The sequence below is a fragment of the Camelus ferus genome, chromosome 29 (assembly GCF_009834535.1).
Source record: "Camelus ferus isolate YT-003-E chromosome 29, BCGSAC_Cfer_1.0, whole genome shotgun sequence".
NCBI classification, from domain to species: Eukaryota; Metazoa; Chordata; class Mammalia; order Artiodactyla; family Camelidae; genus Camelus; species Camelus ferus.
The window spans coordinates 21657140-21669725 of NC_045724.1; the positions used below are offsets into that span (position 1 = coordinate 21657140).

The 12586-nt window shown below is 36.5% G+C and overlaps 1 long non-coding RNA gene across 3 annotated transcripts in view; it reads right to left on the reverse strand.

Moving 5' to 3' along the window:
• Positions 1-12586, reverse strand: part of LOC116660517 — a 93366-nt gene that overhangs the window by 39359 nt on the left and 41421 nt on the right. Inside the window, exon 4 of one of the 3 annotated variants that reach the window (XR_004316093.1) lies at positions 2052-2285. The exons of the other annotated variants lie outside the window; for them this stretch is intronic. This is a non-coding gene — a long non-coding RNA (uncharacterized LOC116660517). Of the gene's footprint in view, positions 1-2051; positions 2286-12586 lie in introns of those variants that run through there. 3 annotated transcript variants of the gene reach the window in all.

Below are 12586 nucleotides of genomic sequence, written 5' to 3' on the forward strand. Positions count from 1 at the left end.
AAACTGGACGCAGTTAGTTTCCCATCTCTATGATTGCCTTTGTTTGATTTCCAGGGTCATTTTGAGTCTGTGGCAAACTGTTGCTTTTGTTAGAGTACTTGTAATTCCACAGGGGAGAACAAAGAAAAAGAGAAAGAAATAAGGAAGATCAGAAAAATGTACATAACAACGGTATATTCAGGAAAACATAATATAGATTGCTAACCGTTATGAAAGTAAGATTTACTTTCAAAGCATGTTAGACTTTCACTTGTAATATTGGCATCAGAAACAGAAGTATATTTTTATTTACTTAATTTTTTTAGTTTGTAAGGAAAATCTCTAACTTAACATACCGTTTTTATTGTTGAAAAAGTGTGAATACGTAACCTAACAATTACAAAATGTAAATTCAGAAGACATAACTAACCTAATTATCTTAGGTATCTATCATATCTGACATGGCTCATAATAGTATTGAAAACAGGACTATTCTTAGCCTGACCCCTAGTGTTAACAGCAAATATGTGTGTATTCTGATAGTATTAGGCCAAAAAAATTGTTTCAAAAGAAATACACACCCATAATCTTTTTCACTATAGAGTAATTCATCCTTTGTGAGTAAAGACCAAAGCTCAGAAGCGTCGAACCAGAAGCGGCTCAGAGATTAACACCTTCAACTGATAGATGAGAAACCTGAGCCTGGCAATTTTTAGGATCATAGAATTACTCTGAGTTAGTGAGCAGAGCTGGGTTTCAGTCTTTGCACCCACACCACTGGCCATAAACCAGTTTTACAACCACAGGAAAACAATCTTTGGCTTTAGATCCCTGTCATCACCACTGCCTGAGCCCTGCCACGGCTAAGATGCAGGTACACTCCTTGCGTGCCTGTAGGCGAGTTCAAGTCTCTCAAAAGGGCCAGAGAAAGAATTTATTCTTTATTAATCCAGCTCTGAGTTTAGAGCTGTCTGACTTTACTCTAGTCAACCGACAATCTTAGTAATTATCCACCCATGTACAAGACATTCCCAAGCGCAGCTCCTTAATTCAACCAACTCATGTTTCCTTCCTTTCTCTGGTGGGAGGAAATCTCTTACGGCAGAAGCCCTCTGACGCTTTCCTTTACAACTTCAGGTGATATATACTTAACAGATAAAGGAGAACTGTGGATTGTTTGCTTATTTTTCTTAAGATCTGGTACATCCAGCTCTTCTGATATCCTTTGCACTACATAAACTTATTTCTTTCACATTCCCATTGAGTTATGTGATGCAAAAGTAAACAAGCCTACAGTAGCAGACATTTCTGAGTTTCGTTAACCTGGAAAAAGTGCTCATTTTACCTGATGCTTAAGAGGTCATTTCTCTGGACATTAAATTCAAGGTTAGCAATCAGTTTCTTTTAGCACATCAGATATTCATCTCTCTTCTGCTTGTCATTTATGCTTCAGAAAAGTCACTTGTCCATCAGAAAGCTTCTGCTTCAACTTTTTTAAAATTTGGTTTTCTACAGTTTCACTGTGATGACTCTTGGTATGTGTTTCCTTTTGTGTAACTTGGGACTCATTAGGACTTCAAAAGTGAGGATTAAGATCTTTCATCTGTTCTGAAACATTATCAGTCAGTATCTTTTGAAACATTTCTTCTGTCCCATTTATTCTTTTGTCTCCTTTAGGAATCCATGCTTAGAGCGTCTCATGTTCTTCTGTTAGTGTCTTAACCTCTTTTCCACCTCCTATCTCCATTTCCTTATCCTTTATTCTGGATCCTATCTTCTCATCTATCTTGGTTTTCTCTTCATTTACATCAAATCTGTTACTAGCATGGTCATTGAATTTTTAATTTAGTTAATCTATTTTAGTTAATTTTAGTTTATTTTTATTAGAATATATTTTTACAACAGTTTTAGATAGAAAAATTAAGAAGCTAGTACAGAGAATTCCTATATACTCTCTACCCAGTTTCTCCTATTATTAACATTTTACATTATTATGACACACTTGTTACAGTTAATGATCTAATATTGATATACTATTACTAACTAAAGACCGTAGTTTATTTAAATGTCCTTAGACTTTACCCAATGTTCTTTTTCTGTCCCAGGATCTTGTCTAGGATACCACATTGAATTCAGTTGTTTTTTCAGGCTCCTCTTGGCTGTGACAGTTTCTCTGACTTTCCTGGTTTGGAGCAGTTTTGAGGATTATTGGTCAGGTATTTCGCAGAATGCTCTTCTACTGGAATCTGTATGATGTTTTCTCATGATTAGACAGGGAATGAAATAGCAAATGTTGCTGTAAGGATCTGTTAAGAAAAATTTGAATAGTAACACTGGAATTTCATTTCCTTGAAATTTGAAATGATTTAGCTTCTAGTGTTTTTTTTCCTTGTCTAGGGTAGATCAGATGCCTCTAGGAATTTCTGATCAGTTATGTTTTAATTTTCTGTGTGGTGACCCTGTTTACTCATGTATTTTAAGCATGGATTAGGAGTCAGATTTCAGATGATTTCTTCTCTGTAATTACTGTGATATCACTGAAAATATGTTGATCTCTTGGACTAAGAAACTCAATGTATCAATGACAATGATTTTTACAGGACAATAGTGTTTTACTGAGCTGTCAAAAAAACAATATGTCACACGACATTTTCTTTTGAACAAGATAAAAGATTTTAGATGACAGATCCCAATGAAACATTAATTCCATCAGTATTTGAAATATTAACCAGGGTATCTCTATAGATTAAAAGGTGTGTTCAGAATGTAAAGAAAATATTGGCAGTTGATATGTAAGTTGTTTATCTTTATCTTTTCCCCTACTTAAACGTACAGAGAATTGACAATATAACGGCCAAAGAGGAAGAACACAGAAAAGGGGATTTTTTAATCATTCCTAATTGATCAGCTAAATATTGATTTGAAGTTATCAAGTAACTGATTCATAACAGTATCAACAATTTCTAAAAACTGATTTTCTAGAAGTTGAAATTCTTTACAGAAAATTAATAATACACAAAATTTATATTTTAATACTGAAGTTTACAATGTAATAACCTAGTGAATCAGATTTCTTAAATTTTCTTTTTGTATTGATAGCTTGACTTTTAACTGCCTAAAAATCACTTAAGTCCAGGAGGCCTTGTAACATCAGAAATTGGTATATTCATGCTTTAAATCATCTATAAAATTAAGTTGGATTAAATTTGCACCCTACTGTATCTTGAAAGCTGTGTATTTGAGGATAAAATTCAACCTAAATGGTTCCTTCTGTTTTTCATTATAGAAAAACTAAAAATCACAGGTCATTAGTGGAATATACATAAATTATTCCACCTAATTCATAATTTTTTATTCTATTCCCAAATACTCAATTTACTCTCTATTTGAATTTTACCAGCAAAAATAAAAAGACCAGTGTAAAATATAATATTTTAAGCAATATATCCTATCAAAGAAAAAAATGGAATTTCTGCAAGAAGAAAACCACAATGAGTTTTTAATATTAGCAATGCAATTACCTTGATTTCTCAGGTATGTAATAATATACCAGTCAGAGCTTTATGTGTGTTATTTTAAACATATGGATTAGGGTCCAATGTCACCCTGAAAAAATCCCTCATAAAGGAAGTTCAAAACCTACGGACTAAAGAGGAGCAATCGCCAATGCAAGAGTGCTGATTCTCTAACGTGCTCCTTAGCGCCAGCGATGTTGAAAGAGAAATCCAAAGACTTTCTTCTTCAAGCACAGTTCCTATAGCAACCCCCAAATGGTGGCTGTGTTTTCTCCCAACTTGGATGCTGTGCTGGAAAGCGAGGCAGGTGGTTGGCCTGCTCTTCTTACTGTTGTTTTTCAAACTATTCTCCTTCACTTCTGTCCAAAGACCCTCAAGCTCTGAATTTCACACAGCAGATAATTCTTCTTACAACTAACATTTTTGGTTTCATTTCTTATTTCCGCTCATTTCTATTGATTCTAGACCTAGCTCCTATCACTCCTTTTATGACATGTGGGACTTTCTCTTGCTTTAATTCTTGGCAGTTTTGTTATACACGTACTAATCCTTGCCACGCTCTGGCCTCTCAGTTGCTTGATCTCCTTTTCACAGTGACTTTCTCGATCCACTTTTCTCAGACACTCACTCTCACGGCCATATCTAAGATCTTGTCATTGCCAATCTCTGTACAACAAAACAGCAGCCTCTGTGCAGATCCTAATCTCTGACACTAAATATAAGGACAATCAGCTGCCCCCGTCACCAACAGAAACCTGTTCAACAACAGATAGGGCTAAGTGTCCTGAGACGTTGAGAATTCACACTAGCCCCAACTACTTCCCCAGTTGAAACAGAAAAGATGGAGCTGCTGAACATCTTTTGTCCTTCATAGATAGAACCAAACTGAGATGTGCATTAAGACTCTTTGTGCTGCTTACACCTGTGGTGTTTCAACATTAATCTACAGAAGCCATAAATGTTCTAACACATTCTGCAAGCACTGAAAAAAAAAAAGAAAAGAAAAAGAAGGGTGATGGAAGAAGTAGATTACGATGTTACTAAAAATAATTTTTGTAAACACACAAAATAATAGCTCCAAGTAAAATCCACTCAAAGAAATGGTGATTTGAATTTACCCTTTGAAATCAACTTAAATGAGATTGACCGGGTTAGTGTGTTCAAATTAGGGCTATGATTATCTAGGTTATTTAAATTTAAATTTTGAATGCAAGTTATTGTCAAAATGCAAGGGATTTAGTTTACCCTAGCAAAGAGCTCTATTTGCTAATTATAGGCTTAATGTTAAATTAGGTCCTATTTCTCGGTAGCAGCAATGTAATCAGAGGAGAATCCCGTGCCTCTATTAAACATTTACATTAGAACGGCCTAATTATGTCAGGATTTGTTTGGGTAGCACTGGCAGATGTTCTGAAAGGACTGTGGAAAATGCAGTCACTGATTCATAAGAGATGAGCATTCACTTATGACCATCTCGACATCAGAGCAGGATATGTGATTGCATGAAATTAAGAAATGTACTCGTAGCTTCTCAGTATAATTCATTACAATAGATCATCTGAGCCCCTGTAACGAAGGAACTTGTTCTCCATTTGCCTCGGGAAAATATTGCTAGAATTCATAAAAGAAGCCTAGGAAACTTTAAGCATTTTAAAATTCAGTGTTGTAGAACAAAAAGCTATTTAAATTATTGTAATCATAGTTTTAATGCTGGGGGAAAACAATCACATAAGCTACTTTTGTTCCAACTGAACACACATTTCCTAAGCCCTCTCTAGCTTCACAAAGACACAATAATGCTGTGAGATTTTACTGGTGTAAGTCCTGGTGGCTCACAGTTGAGTAGATGGTACCAGGTCAGTCAATGCCACTCAAAGAGAAGTGCAGCTGGCTCTGTTTCCTCTACTTCATTTCGTGATATGATGCTTGAAGGGCTAATCACAGGTCAGATAAGCCAAAGAAGGAAGAATCAAGGCTGCTGCAGGTGACACAGTTCTTGCCCAAAGACAGAAGCTCCGGGTCCAGACTTACTTCCTGTCTTCTCCTGCACTCCTGCCTAAGGCCCAAGAGTCCGCTATGCTAAGCTCATTTCACAGCGTCAGGACATCCTCCAGGCTCTCTGAAAGTCTTCTGCTCATAATACGCTTGTTTTCACCCATTTTCCCTAGATTCTGCCTCATATCTACGATCTTCCCTGTCTGCCTGGCTCGCTCTCTGACAAATAAATTGGTTGGACAGTCTGCCTGATTTTCTTTTGAAATTCTTTTCCATGAACCTACTCCTTGGGTGACCCCCTGGATTCCACATAGTGTAGCTCATAGAGGACAGACCCCCTGACATGCATGCACTTCCCATGGAATCTGACCAAATTCCTGGGACACACAGTGCATGGAGCCCCTGCATTCTCAGGAAGGGGGTTCAGAGAAAGTACGGTCCTGCTGACAATGTGACCTCCAGCTTCTAGCCTCCAGAACCATGAGACAATTTCCTTGTTTTAAATGAACCGGTTTGAGGCACTTGCTATGGCAGCACTGGGGAACTAACATACTTTCCTTCCCCCTCGTCCCACAGCTGAGCCGGACCAAGTGTTGCAATGATCTGTGGTCACTGATGCAGCCTCCCTGAACTCATCTCGGGAAGGCGGCGCTGGGGGACAGGGCGCTACAGAAACTGCGGGAAACAGTCGTGAGTGTGCCTGCCACACTGGCGCTCCCATCCAAGTACGGTGTTTCGGATTCACAGGAAGCCCAAGGTCAGGGGAGAACAAAAAGAGCACACTCTTAAGAGTCAGACAGACCTGGGTTCTAATCTGATCTCCGCTGATTTCTGGCTTCTGATTTTGAGAAACGTTCCCTAATCATTTTGGTTTTCTGTGTCTTAATGTTTGAAATGTAGTTAATAATATTTGCCTTACTATGTTGCTACAGGATGTGGGAAGAAATGTATATAAATTACCCCAAAACTGCTATTATAGTAACCATAGAGAGTTCAAATTATCTATAATGCACAAAACAAAACGCATCAATTGACAATGGTCTACATCTCTGTTTAAATGACTTTCTCTAATCCTCTTCTGGTGGGACCTGGTTTCACGGCCAGGGATCTACTCTGCATTAATTTGATAATGGGAAAATGTTTGCATAAGAACTTCATTAATGCAAAACAAATTTCTTAGTTTCATATTACTTTAATATTAACAATGATATGTCTTAAAGTGTCCACATTTCATTAAATTTCAGTAAACTGTATAGTTTGAACAAGATGTGAATATAAATTATTCATGTACAAACAAAGCATTCATGTTTCTACCAAAACTAACCTTTGGGGAATCACAGGTACCATGTGATAAAAATGACTGAAAAGCATACAGATGCCAGGGGAAAATGGCATTAAGCTTGATTTTGTAAGTACCCAGTGTTGCCAACTGAAGTGAGGACATAATTAATGTGGAATCAGTTTTCAATATGAGATTTTATAGACAATTATAAAAATTACCCCCAGGTCAGATTTAATAGTTAAATGATTTTCAGGAAAAAAGAGATAATTATTCCTACTCTGTTGCATTCAACAACAAAAAAAAGTTTTTGTGTCTACCGTGTGCTAGATACAGAGATTATAAAGGTAAGATTCAGTTTCTGATTACAAAGCAATTACAGCTACAGGAACTCATGGACTACAAACCACTTTTTAAAACTCATGTAATTTTTCATAAATTTTGGTCTTCAAGTTAAAAAATGAGAATAAAATTATGTATTAATATTTTTGTGAAAGTGGTTCGTACCTGATTAGACATTCACCCCAAAATTCACATTGGGCCCTCAATTATCGGGACTGTTTTTTCATAGACATCTAAATCACTGTTTAGCTTTGTATTTCATAAAAAATCATGATGGTCTTTCTACTTGATGTGTCTACAGCAACAGCACAGCACCTGGCAATAAAGTAGAATTTATATAAATATTGCTAAACAAATGAAATAAACAATTAATGTATACTGAATATTGATATTTTAAAATATGCCTCCTGAGTCCTTGGTGGAATGATACAAAATAATTTCATTATGTAAATGCAAAACAAATTAAAATTATCTCAAATAAAACTAATTACTGAGAGCCCTGGCTGGTGTGAATGAATGGTCTGATTAAATCTGACCACTTACTTTTTGTGAAACATAATTTAGCAGATCTGCACATGAATAGAAGAGGAAAATTAAATTAGTTTACTTAAAATGGAAAATTCTGGAAGAGTTCACAAATGAAATAGTCTCATTGATCAAAAACCAAGTCTTCTGCAATTTGTGAACTATTTAAATATCACAGGAATAACTGTCATTTGAGCCAGGATCTGACTGGCACTGAGACATTTTGTCATTCACCCAGTGTGAGTCCTGAGTTTGGATTATAAACATTAGCAGGAACTCTCTATTCACCACCAACTCTTCAATTCAGCCAAATTCTGATGTCAGTTTATGCAAATGTGGCTCAGTTGCAGCCTTGATTAACTCAGGTTCCATACTCTGACTACTACATAATGTGATGGTATTACCTGCTGATTTAAAACCTTTCTGGAGCCCTCCAGTCCCCCAAGATAAAGTCCACACTCACAAAGTCTAGACGGCTCTCAAGATCTGCCTTTCCACCCTCTGGCCCCAAGTCTGCTCCAGAACAGCCATCCCACTCCTCTCTCAGCACCTACGGAGGCTCAGCTCCCTCTTAACTCCGAGCCTCAGGGTTTGCAGTCCCTTTACGAGGAAAGCTCTTCTCACTCTCCACCTGGATAACCCATTCCTGCTCTTTGAGTGTCATTTTACACTTTATTTCCCTGAGGAGAAAATGATCATATCCTAAGATTGGAGGATAGGTATTGTGTTTACCTTGTTGAATCCACAGCATTAAGTAAATCCCTAGCCTTTATAAAGATTTCATTCATCCTTTCAATCCTTCACTCATCCAACCAATATTTATTGATCATCTAATACCTGCCAGTCATTGTTCTAGACATGAGAGACGTAATAACAATGTGGTACCAAGCCCCTTCCTCCTGAGGCTTACACTCCTGTGATTCATACAGGCAAGTGAGACATGAAGACAGATCATTTCAGAAGGTCATGAACACTAGGAGGAAGATCTGTCATGGGTCTGGGGTAGGGTCTTCTTGGAGAAGGTTTCATTTGAGTGGGGTCTAAAAAAATAAAGCCACGAAGCATCATGGTTTTAGGCGACAGACAAATCCTGAGGCATGCTGCAAGTCCTGGTTTGCAGTTTGAATTTGATTTTAAATCATAAAGCCACTGGAGGATACAGAGCAGAGGAGGGCCATGTTCCCGTAAAGCTTTAGAAAAATTACACTATTGCTAATGAAATGTAGGAGGAGCACGAGTGGAAGCAGAAGTGATGATGGCCTAGGGTTTAGAGGGATGACTGGCAAGATTCAGGATCTAATTTGGAAATAGAGTTTTGAAGCCATCTGATAGTTTAAATGTAGAAGATGAAAGAGAGAAATCAGTAAGTACTTACTGAAATTAATTCTCTTATTTCATTTTAAGAATAATGCAAAAAGAAGAGTTTTACAGTACATCATGGTTTCTCAATCTCAGCACTACTGACATTTTGATCTGGATAATTCTGTCGTGAGGAACTGTCCAGTGTTTTGTAGAATGTCTAGCAGCATCCTGACCCCAACACACTAGATGCCAGAAGCAGCCAATTAAGTCTCCAGACATTGCCAGATATCCCCAGGGAATAAAATCTGACCTGGTTGAAAAACACTGGATTAGATACATAAAATGATACTTCATTTGTAATCATATTGTAAATATGATGCTATGCTATACTTATGGGAAGTGATAATATTTTCTATTCTTAGAATTTTCAAGTAAAAGATTATAACCATCTTTTCTAGATGGCTTGTTGGCAGCTGTTTTGTGAGAATCTTTACAGATGCATCAGTCAACAATTAATAGTTATTTTAATATTTAGAGCAAGGTATCTGCAGTACAAGCCTGCTGATAAATCCTGCCTATGCCATTCATTGGCTGGGGTTAGATGATAACAACCTTTCTCATGGGGATTGTTTTGCACGGAAAACCTGAAAAACACCTACAACAGTTCCTGGCACACAGTAAGCACTCAATACATTAGTTGCTGTTGAGAAAACTACCAGCGGCTTATGGGGGACTCCACAAAGAAAAGTAACTTTCTCTTCTCAAAGAACCATATCTGTACCTCCTACCAAATAACAGTAATATAAGAGGTGATTGAAGTTGCTGTGACTTATTTCAGAGTCCCTGTCAGGATGAGACGAGTCATGGAATGGGGCTTTATCTAGAGGCTGCTTGACACTTGTCTCAGATGCTTCAGGGACATTTCTGCCTATCCTCAGCCCTCCCTCTTCTCAATGTAGAGGCATTTCCAGGGTAGAGTGATTGGGAAAGCAGTGGGTGGCTCTTTGGAAGTTCTGGAGAATGTGGATTCTCTTCAGAGACTGGAGGTATGAACAAGCTGAAGAGTGACACTGATTAGCCATTTAATTCATGATGTACTTAAGAGATGCAATTTTTTTCTTATACAAAACATCACAGTTATAAACTGATGCCCACTATAACTAATCTGACATCATGAGTTATGTGACTCAGTCTCAGAGCAAAGAATGCACAGACCAAGAATTATAGGCAACTACAAAATAACTCAAGTATTCTGTGTATTTTTCCCATGAAGTGAATAGTACATGTACACAGTCCATGGCTATGTTTAGCTTTTTTTCCTTTTCTTCATATAAATAAATCCCTTAAGCCTCATGGCTTATACCTACCATCCCCCAAACGTCTTCCTCAGTCTGAATCTTACCCATCTCTTTTTTTCTACTGCTCCCTTCTAATTTTCAATCTGCAATACAACATTCAAAAGGTCAAATATGGTAGATAAGAGAGGAAGAAAACTGAGCAGGGGAGGCTAGCCTACTCATTGATGGACAAATGGCAAAAACACAAGGGATGATAATACACTGATATATTTGTCTGATCCCAGCAGTGTATAATTTTGCCACACTGTTTTCTTCTTTCCTAAAGTTTCTCATGTTTTAAATTGACCTCCTGATGGACAAATCATGGATCAAATAGTACATTTGTCCAGTATGATCTCTATACTGTCCCATCTTGTTCGATTTTCCTTGCCAGACTCTACTGCCCTCCACCAGTCTCAGGTAAATTAGCATATGTGTATTCATTTCAGGTCACATTTTCAAATCCTCCATGATTTATGGCTTGTACAGTGTCGATACAGGTTAAATTGCAAATATAAGTATACTTATATTAATATTTAATATAATTTAACTCTTATTTAATTAAACTATTTCCTCAACTACTCCAAAAATACTTTGTCGCCTTGCACATATGGTAATCTCCACCTTCACATCATTATACTTAACATGCCCTTCCTTAGTAAAATCCTCCATCCTCTCCTTTTTACCAAATAGTTTTGCTGACATTGAAGGCTCATTTCAGCTGTTTGCAATGAAGCTTTCCTACTCTATTAATTTATAATAATTCCTCTATTTTAACAAGTGAAGCATTAATAATTTATACTATCCAAGATGTCAGTTGACTAGAAAATTTTTTGTACTAATTGTTTTTACTTTATAAGCCTCATTTCCTCAATAAGATTGTGAGATCTTCAATCAGTGGAGCTTGCTGGCATAACTAAAGAAGATTTATCTTAATTACCACAAATGAGAAATAAAATGTCTTTTTGATGTCTCTCTTAGGCATATATTTATCCTTACCCTGTCCCTTAGCACCTAGCACTTAAGTGGGCACATACAAGGTATCCAATGAATATTTGTTCACATGACATGGCAGATAGGCAAATACCTTCATTACATGTATTTATATAACATAAAAGAGAATGATATCCCTCACTAAAGATTCCATGGGCCTGTAATATATGAACTGTGTATGTTATGTGAGTTCTTAGGAAGTGTTCCGTATAACTTAAAAAAACAATATTTAATTGATGCCAAAGATTTTTTTCCTAATCTAGGAAATAAAATTATAAGTTGCTCAAGGTAGAATTTAAGCAGTGGTTCTCAAATTTCAGCAGAATCAGAATCTCCTGGAGAGAATGTGATACATTAAGCAAGCTGCTGAGTTGACCTCCAAGTCTCTGATCAATTGGCCCAGGGCTGGGTGTACTTACTAGAACTTTTGGATTTACTGTGTTAGTGAATCTGAAAGCCTATGTGATTATATGACTAAAACCTGGATGCAAGCGTGGTCTGCCTTTAAAGATGTTGAGATTCAAAATTTTCCCGGCACAGTAGAGAGAAAGGAATGCAAAACTTTTTGCAAGAAGAATATTAGAAACAATAAGCCTGAGAAAAGAAAAACAATAAGCCTGTTCCTCCAAGTGTTGGAACCCTGTAATCAAAGGACAGGCTTTGTATATGAGTAGAATTTAATATTTTATATTCAAGATTCAATTCCTACACAGTTAATGATTCTTAAAGTGTCACTGACTCCTAGTGTGGATACCAGTTTAGAACTGGATCCAAAGCTAGGACTTCTATTTCCTAAGTGAGTATTTTTCTATAAAAGTATAATTTTAGTAGTCAAGCTCCAGGACTTTATTTATTTTTGTCAAAATTACTTTTTCCTAATATTATACAACAGAAAGTAGCCAGACATAATGGAATGACATCATAGGAGCTTAATATTTTACTAAACAGAATAGTTACATATCAGGGTGTTTACAATGAATTCTCAGAGAAATAGAAGACATTATCTGTTAAGAATCTAAAAAGTACCTTTGCCCATTTTGTATTCTGAAGCAATTTTTTTGGATGATGACTGAGAATGTTACTTAATATTATTAGCTAGTTTTAGTGATACTTACATAGATGAATAGGCCACTGTGAAATTACAATCAAGAGGATATGATCTGATGCTGTATTTATTAATAAACTGTGCTTTTTGGAGACTTTCTCTGATGCAAAATATACTGAAATAAATTTTAGGCACATTTTAATGTCTTATCAGGAATCAATATAATGAAACTTTGGACTGAAAAATGGTATCTGAATAAAACCTTTGTATTTTC